An 8,008-nucleotide genomic window follows, 5' to 3' on the forward strand; every position below is an offset into this window, starting at 1 on the left:
GTGCCTCCCCGCAGAGCGGGAAACGAGGGGTCAGGACCCCATCTGACGTGCTTGGCCTTATGCCACTGAGAGCGGGGCCATGTTGGGGGCCCTGGGTCCCACTGACCACATTTGATCATCAGCCCCTGAATGTCTGACCTTCTAATCACAGGTCTGCTTTGACCAGCCCTGGGGTGGAGAGCCCTTCCGGAGGTGGAGGTCAACAGGCCCGAGGGCGCGGTCCGGCAAGCTGCACCGAACCACGGAGTGTGTGGGGCAGACATCTGCAGGTTGCAGGAGGGGACGCCCAAATTCTGCAGGAGAAGACAATGCATCAGGGCGGGGGAGAGAGACAAGGGGCCTGAGCGAGCATTCACTGCTATGGACAGGGGCTTCACAGAGAGCGATTTCCCCTGGGGGGTGGGGAAAGAGGACAGAGCCTTGCAGCAAAGCCAACGCCTCAGAGGCACTGCGCGTGGGAGAAGAGTGACTGGCCAGGGCAGAGGGTCCGGGGACACCTGTAAAGAGGGTGACCCACTCTCCTGGTGACCAGAACTCTGAACACCCAGAAATCCAGGCAGCCCCCCAGGCTGGGGCCCGTTATCCCCAGTTCAAGTAAGAAGGAACGTGACCTCACCCTCCTTCCAGGAAACGGGAAATTCCAGGAGAAGTCTGGGGCCAGCAATGACCTGTCCCATCCTGGGAACTCTCTGACCCAGGAATCTGAGGACGGGTCCCTGGAGAGCACCCCTGAGGGGACCCAGCTCAGCCCAGGCCTGGGAGAGGGCTGAAGGCCAAAAGGGCTGCTGCTGTGTGGGAACGCAGGGCGGCGCCATCCTCCAAGCCTTCTGGCCCCTGAGGTCGTCTGGAAGGAACACCCTTTCTCTAGTGAAAGAGGGAGACCACGGGGCTCTAACAGAAGCCCCCTGGGTCCCTTGGTCAGTGCCTCTCCCTATAGCGACCCTTGAGCAGGGAGAAACTCCTCAGCCATTGATTCAGAATGTTTCCAATAAGGGGCACCTGAGAGCAATGGCCCAGAACAGGACACCAGTGTGAGAATTCAGGGAGCAGTCAGCAAGGTTAGGAAGCCCCAGCGTCCCCCAGGCACTGGCACGGGTGCGGGGGGCACCCAGTGAACGGGACAGACAAGGGTCCTGCCGCCCAGAGCTCGCACTGAGCGGTGCTGTCACAGAAACACAAAGGGACCAGCTGTTTTCACAGAGCAAGTTGTGGGACAGGAGAGGTGAGGGGGAGATGGGGAGGGGCTGAACAGTCAAGGAAGGCCTCTGCAGGGAGCCAGATGCAACAAGGTCAAGATCAGTTCCGAGGACAGGGGAGCAATTCAGAGAGTGGAATGGCCATAGCTTTCTGAGGCAAAAACAGAGACGTTCTGCCACAGGACTGTCTCCTAATCTGTGAATGTCCTTACATGAAAATTCTTACTATATCTTCCTGAAATGCATTTAAAGAACCATCTTGACTGAGGCAATGATAAAATTGGGCTTCTCCTGGGAAACTCCAGTTGGAGGGGCACCATCATCAGTGGGGAAGGAGGGGGCTTGGACACAGGCCGGCAGGCACTTCCAGGGACCGGCCAGGTGGGGGCAGCTACTGTCCAGAGCAAAAGTTGGTGCAGAAGAGCCCCCTGCCACCCCCCACCCAGGGCCCAGTGGGCCAGCACGCAGCCCTCTGTCCACCTCCTCCCTGTCACCCCATGCCAAGGAAACTCATTTGCCTTTTGAAATAACAGGATGGATCCCATGGCCCATTACCCACCAGACCCTGGGGTTGGCAACCTTTCTGACCTCAGCATGAATTACCCAAAACCGTGGTAGGGTCAGTTTCTTCCCGAAGGGCTGGCAGAAGGCTGCCGTGAACCTTGGTACGCCTCCCTTCCTCCCCAGCCCTGACAGATGTTGACCACTGCTTTGCAGGAGTCCCCATCAATCAACAAATGTTGGTCCCTGGAATGAAGTGAAGAGGCCGCCCACCCCAGGTGTCCTTCCTGAGCTACCCTGAAGGAAGCTATTTGGGACGGAGGTGGTTTTAGAGCAGGAGGCACAGGCAAACTCTGTGGACTGAGGGACTGGGGCCTAGGAAGGAAGCCTGGCAGCAGACGCTTGTGCCCACTCTTGTCAGATTGCTTGTGGAAAATGGCTCAGGAGGACGCCTCGCTGTTCCATAGCTCACCAATGCTGTGCCAGTCCGATGCTCATGGCTGCTCCCTCTTAGGCCTGGTTCCACCCTGCTCCAGCACCCTGGCCCAGGAGGTCTCCTCACTTGCTCTACTCAGCTGCCATCGGCTCCCTCTCTCCTCTGACCCACAGAGTGAGCCACTGAGGTACAAGAGAGCAGCCAGGGTCACAGACAGGGAGTGTCTGGGGAACGGGAACTCAGGAGAGCTCTCCATCCCAGGACAAAGCATGGCCCCGAGAGGCCACCACCAGGCAAGTCTTCACAGGGCAGGGTGACATGTTCCCTCCAGGAGAATGCGGGGCCCAACAAGAACACCGTGGCTTGAAGTGGCAGCCTGACCTCTTATCTGCTCCTCTCCCCTTCCCAGGAAGGAGCCAGACCCAGAGAGAGGCCCCATGTTGTTCCAGCCTGGAGACAGAACTGGTCCCACTGGGAAAATTCCATTCTGGAAGAGGCTGGAGGGTGAGGGAACTGGGCTCAGAAGATTGAAGGGGTCGGATGAAAACTCTTCCTCACCCTGTCCTCCCATCCCTCCTGCAGGTCTGGGTGGCTCCTTTCCCTAGAGAACCAGGCGCCCTAGACCCACTAGCTAGCCCTGAGCACCTCTCAGTTTCCTGCTTCCATGACCCTAAGGAACCTCGAGGCAGGCTGTGTAGAAGTTGTGGGAACCAGCTGCGGGAAGGCAGGAAGCCTCCAGGAGAGCTGGCTCTAATTCCCACATTCCCAGCTTCCCTCCCCCCAGAACCCCCAATCCTTTCTCCTTCTAAGATGTCCGGGCTTGGAAGTGGCCTCCCTCGCAACCCCCAAGGCTTGAGGGAGCCTAGTCCACCATCGTAGGGAGCCACAGAGTCCCTGAACGTTGGAACTGGAAGCAAACAGGTTAGTCAGTCCAACTGTTATCCCTTACGGATAAGGGGATTGTTCCCGCTAAGAAGTTAAAGTCTCTAAATAAATAAATAAATAATAAAACAAAACAAAAGAGGATAATCTTAAAGGCAGTAGGAAAAAGGAACTAATAAAGGCAAAAGCAGAAACAGAGAAACAGAAAAGATATACACAACAGAAAAGATTAACAGAAGCAGAAGTTAGTTCTAAGAAAAGACTAATCAAATTGACAAGCTTCCAATTAGACTGATCACGACAATGAGATTTGGCACAGATAAATAAATTGAGGCAGGAAGGGGCACATAGCTACCAATCCTGCAGAAATGTTTTTATAAACAGAATACTACAAACCAGCTATAAATAAACTACACATTTTAGAACAACACGTTTGAAAATCATCACGTAAGATGAATACAATCTTTGAAAAATACTTTACCAAAACTCACTCGAGTACAAATGGGAAATTTGAGATGAATGGTCATTAAAGAAATTTGAGCACGTGTTAAAAAATCTCTCTGCCACCTCCCTCCACAGAAACAACTACACAAGACGAGGCCGAATGGTTCTACGCAATTCTACCATACATCAAGGGAACAGAAAGTTCCAACATTTTATTAACTCCTTCAGAGAGAGGGGAAAAGAAAGAAAATGCCCGAATGGCTTTTCACGAGACTAAAGTCATCTTAAAAACAAAAATGGAAGTAGACAAGGCAACATGAGAAAGGGAAACTAGAAGCCACTCTTGCTTCTGGGCGTATATATAGCCAGAATATAGCAACTCCAAGCAAAATATTAGCACATTGAATCTGGCAGTGAATAATAAAGACTATGGTAGACCACCACCGGCTTAGATGGGTGTCCCAGGAATTAAAGATGGTTAAATATTAGGAAAAATCCATTAATATAATTCACCACATTAACAGATTAAAGCAGAAAAACAATATGATCATTTCAATTGATGCAGAAAAAGCGATCAATAAAACTCAACATCTTTTTTTTCTTTAATTTCCTAGAAAACCATAAAGAGGTATACAACTGTGTATTATGGAGAGAAAGGTAGACCCTCTTGCTCCAAAAGAAATAATTTAACCATTTAATTTGCACAAAAAGTCACGTTTCAATCACCCCTACAGAAAAGAAAGGTCCTACCACCAACTCAAACATCTTGATTTAAAAAAAACCAAAAAAAACAAAAAAAAGCCCAGCAACTTTGGAACAGATGAAAAGTCATAGCTTTGTAGCCCCTCTCATCGGGATGGTCCTTTCGTCACCAGACCCCCTCCAGCTGAGGACAGGCTGGGTGTAGGCTATGTTCTTGTACTCCATCGGCTGGGAGCAGAGCCTGGCCCTCCGCAGCCCTCTGCTGTCCTCCTGACCTCTCTGTGCCAACCGGTGGCTAGCAAGCTTTTCCTCCCTGTCAGATCTGATCAGCCCGTATCACTTTCCCGAGCAGCTTAACTCGCAGGGAAGCCACGTGCACTGGGCCACCGGGGAGTGGACATGTGAGGACCGGGATGGCAGGCCGGCTTCACCTGCCTCAGAGCAGGGAGAGGAGGGCAAAGCCCCAGGGTCCGGGCAGGGCTTTGGAGGGCCAGAGGTGGTGAGGATGGGGGAGAAAGACAAAGGAATCCCAGAGAGTACTGAGGGTCGCCTCTGATGAGGGGTGGCACCCGACCCTCAAACAGGGAGATTCTGGTATGCGGAGAAGCCAAGGACCCATACTGGTTACCTGCTGGTGCATAATAAACTAATCCAAATTCAGGGCCCACCTGGCTGGACTTTCCTGGCTCAGAGCCCCTCGTGAGGTTACAGTCGACACCAGCCAGGCCTGCAACACCGGCCACCCTTCTTTGGTCCCTTTTGAAGGACCTCCCTCCACAGTGGCTCAGTCACGTGGCTGACACGTCAGTGAGGGCCCTTGGTCCGAGGCCTCCATTCCGCCCACATGGGCCTCTCTGTTGGGGTGCTTGAGTGTCCACGTGGCATGGTGACTATCTTCCCCCTCCCCTCCTCGAGCGAATGACCCAAGAGGTCAAGACAGAAGAAGTCACTTGCCACCATTCTGTCACACACACTGTGGATCAAGGGTGTGGGTCCCAGGAGGTGGGGATCACGGGCAGCCATCTTGGATGCTGGCTACCAAGGTCTCTAGCAGAGAAGGAGGAAGGGGGTGGGCTGAAAGGTTTATCCAGAGAGCTCCTTCTGTCCCCTGGCTGTTTGAAGACAAGGTGCTAGCCTTTCCAGTGAGCTGACCTCAAGCCTTGTGATTATGATACCGCCCCACAAAGCCCCATCCTGGCTCTTTCCTCTAAAACCTCTACAGCTCTCTTCCAGGGCGTGTAGTCTTGGTCCCTCTGCCCCACCATGCTTCCCCCCAGGGCCATCTGATTCTGCTTCTTTCTCCTGCCCCAGTCACCATTCCTGTAACCCTGTCCCCTCCCCTCCACAGCCAAAAATCTCACAAGGCTGAGAGACTGGGCACTTACATTCTCTCTCTCTCTCTGTCTTTCCCTCTGATGCACTTGGGGGATTTCTGAGCTGAGGCCCTGGGCAGCACTGGGATGGAGCAGAAAGGGAGAGCTGTGCCTCCTGTCCACAGCGACAGCAGAGACAAGAGACCAACTGGAAGTCAAGGGTCAACCTCAAGGTGGACCGTACCTGAAGGGTGGATTTGGGCAAGAAGCTAGAGGTGAAGCCCAGATAGTTCTTGGAGGCCCCAAACCAGAGCCAGCTACCCTCTTTTGGGGCTCCGCATGGGAGCTGTAAAAGGGGGAAGTCAGGCTAGATAGGGGAATAGTTTCCCCTAGTCAGGCACCTTCTGACCCAACACACAGACCACAGCCTGCAAATGGGAAGTCAGCTCCCCTGAGGTCAGAGGCTCCAGTATCAGCAGAGTTTAAGGCCCCTCTCAGTTCCCAGAGCTCTCCCAGCTCAGGGGGATGGGGCGGAGGGGGCTGAGCTTGCCTGAGCCCACTCCTCAGCTCCTGTACCCGGCAGCGTCTTAGACTCTCAGGGGAGAGGGATGGGGAGAAGCCAAGTCCAAGCCAGCACCAAGGCCCAGCCATGCAAGGGGGACATCCAGGGAAGACAAAGTGAGCAGCTGGGGACAGCAAACCCCAGCTTCAGAGGGTGGGCTCCCCAGAATCCCAGCCTGGGGGTGGGGAAGGAAAAGCAGGGACAGTCTTAGCCTCTCGACGTAGAGGAGTGCTGGTCAGATGAAAATGCTTTTGCCTAAGACAAAGGAAGGGGAGGATGGTTTCTAAGCACATCTGGTTGCACTGGTGGGGTTGGGAGGCAGGAGAGACCCCAGACTTCAGAAAAAACAGCCACATTTTTTGCTTTGGAGCCTACACTGCCCCTAGGGGCTGCCGTGCACTGACATTTTAGATCCAGCTTCGCAATTAAACTCAGCCACCATCCTTCTTTGGGCAAGAGAAGAGCCTGCGTGGGAGGGGGAGCTGACCCAGGATTAATAAATTGCATCAGAGGGCCTACAGAGTGGGAAGTTCATGAACAAGCCATGAACTTCCAGCCCTTTGGAAGCGCTGGAACTCCTGAGACCACTTGTGTTGGGTCCCTATCCTGCTCCAATGAGGGTTCCAGTGACCTCCCCTGCGCAGAATTCTCTGTTCTGCTTGGGCACCGGTTATGAAGGCAAATGCATTCAGGCATGAATGTGTGAAAAGGTCAGGTATGAGTAACAGGGACTTGGCGGGGGAGGGGGGTCTGTGGCAAACTGGAGAGTGCCTGGAGGCGTCCACCTTGAAAAAAGTTGTTCTTCAAATATCATAGTGGCCAAACAAGTCATGGTTGCCTGATCACGCCACCAGTTTAAAACTTAAATAGCCTCGATGAGATGAAAACAGACCCCAAGTTATGACCCTACAACCCACAGAGGCATAGCTATGCTCTTTATGCATACATGTGTATGTAAACACACACACACACACACGCACGCACAGCTGAAGTAGTGTTTGGGCACTTGAAAGAGTCAAATCCGGGCTCATTGCCCATGTTGTGGGCCCAACGAGTGGCTTCCTTGAAGTCCCTTTTTCTCTGGCTGATGTTTTCTCCAGCTCCAACCAGGTCCACCCCCCATCACCCGCCACCTCCCCCACCCCATGCCAGAGCAGAGACTTTCCTGAACATGCTGTGAGCTTAAAGCCAGGGAATCTGGAGAAGCTGAGAGTCCTGGTGAGTTGATGTGGGGAGAGAACAGTGGCATCTGCTGTCTGCAGAGATCAAGACTGAGGCTGAGGGCCCAGGGAGCTGGGGAGAGCTGCTGCCCCACCCCTGTGCGGAACAGGACAACCGCCTGCAACAGCCAATGCCATGGTCCAGACTGGAAGGGCTAAAAAGCACAGCACACTCTGGGGAGGAGGCAGGGGGCTGAGGAACATGGCCGGGAAGCTGGGCTCCCCCAAACCAAGCCAACTGTACTGGGGAGCCCCGCTGAGGCCACGGGAGGAGGACATAAGAAGTATTTAGTTTCCAGAGAGCGTGAGCTTACACAGGAAAGAAATGCTCAGCCAGTCAGCCAGCGAGGGCAGGGGTGAGAGCATTTTCCTCCTGCTTCTATGAGGAGCTCCAGAGGCTGGCAGGGCCAGGGAAGGCGGCACTGCTCCCATCTGCCACCAGGTGGCAGCAGAAAGCAGCACACCTGCTCCACAGGTCCCCCAGGGTCATTGAGGAGAGCCATCAGGCTGAAGCAGTTTCTCTCTACGGCTTTCTCCTGGACCTCCTTCTCCACCCACTAACTAGTCTGCCCAAAGCAAGCACGGATATGCAGAGCAGTCCAAGAGAGGCTGAACCTAGGGGTCTAGATGTCTGCTTGTGCCCAGCAGGGAAGCCCTGACAGATCTGGGTGAAGGACGCTGGGTGCTCTGAAGATGAAACTCACCCTGGCTGGACCACAGATTTTTGCTCTGGCCACCAGGCACTGGCTCTG

The sequence above is a fragment of the Meles meles genome, chromosome 7 (genome assembly GCF_922984935.1).
Source record: "Meles meles chromosome 7, mMelMel3.1 paternal haplotype, whole genome shotgun sequence".
NCBI classification, from domain to species: Eukaryota; Metazoa; Chordata; class Mammalia; order Carnivora; family Mustelidae; genus Meles; species Meles meles.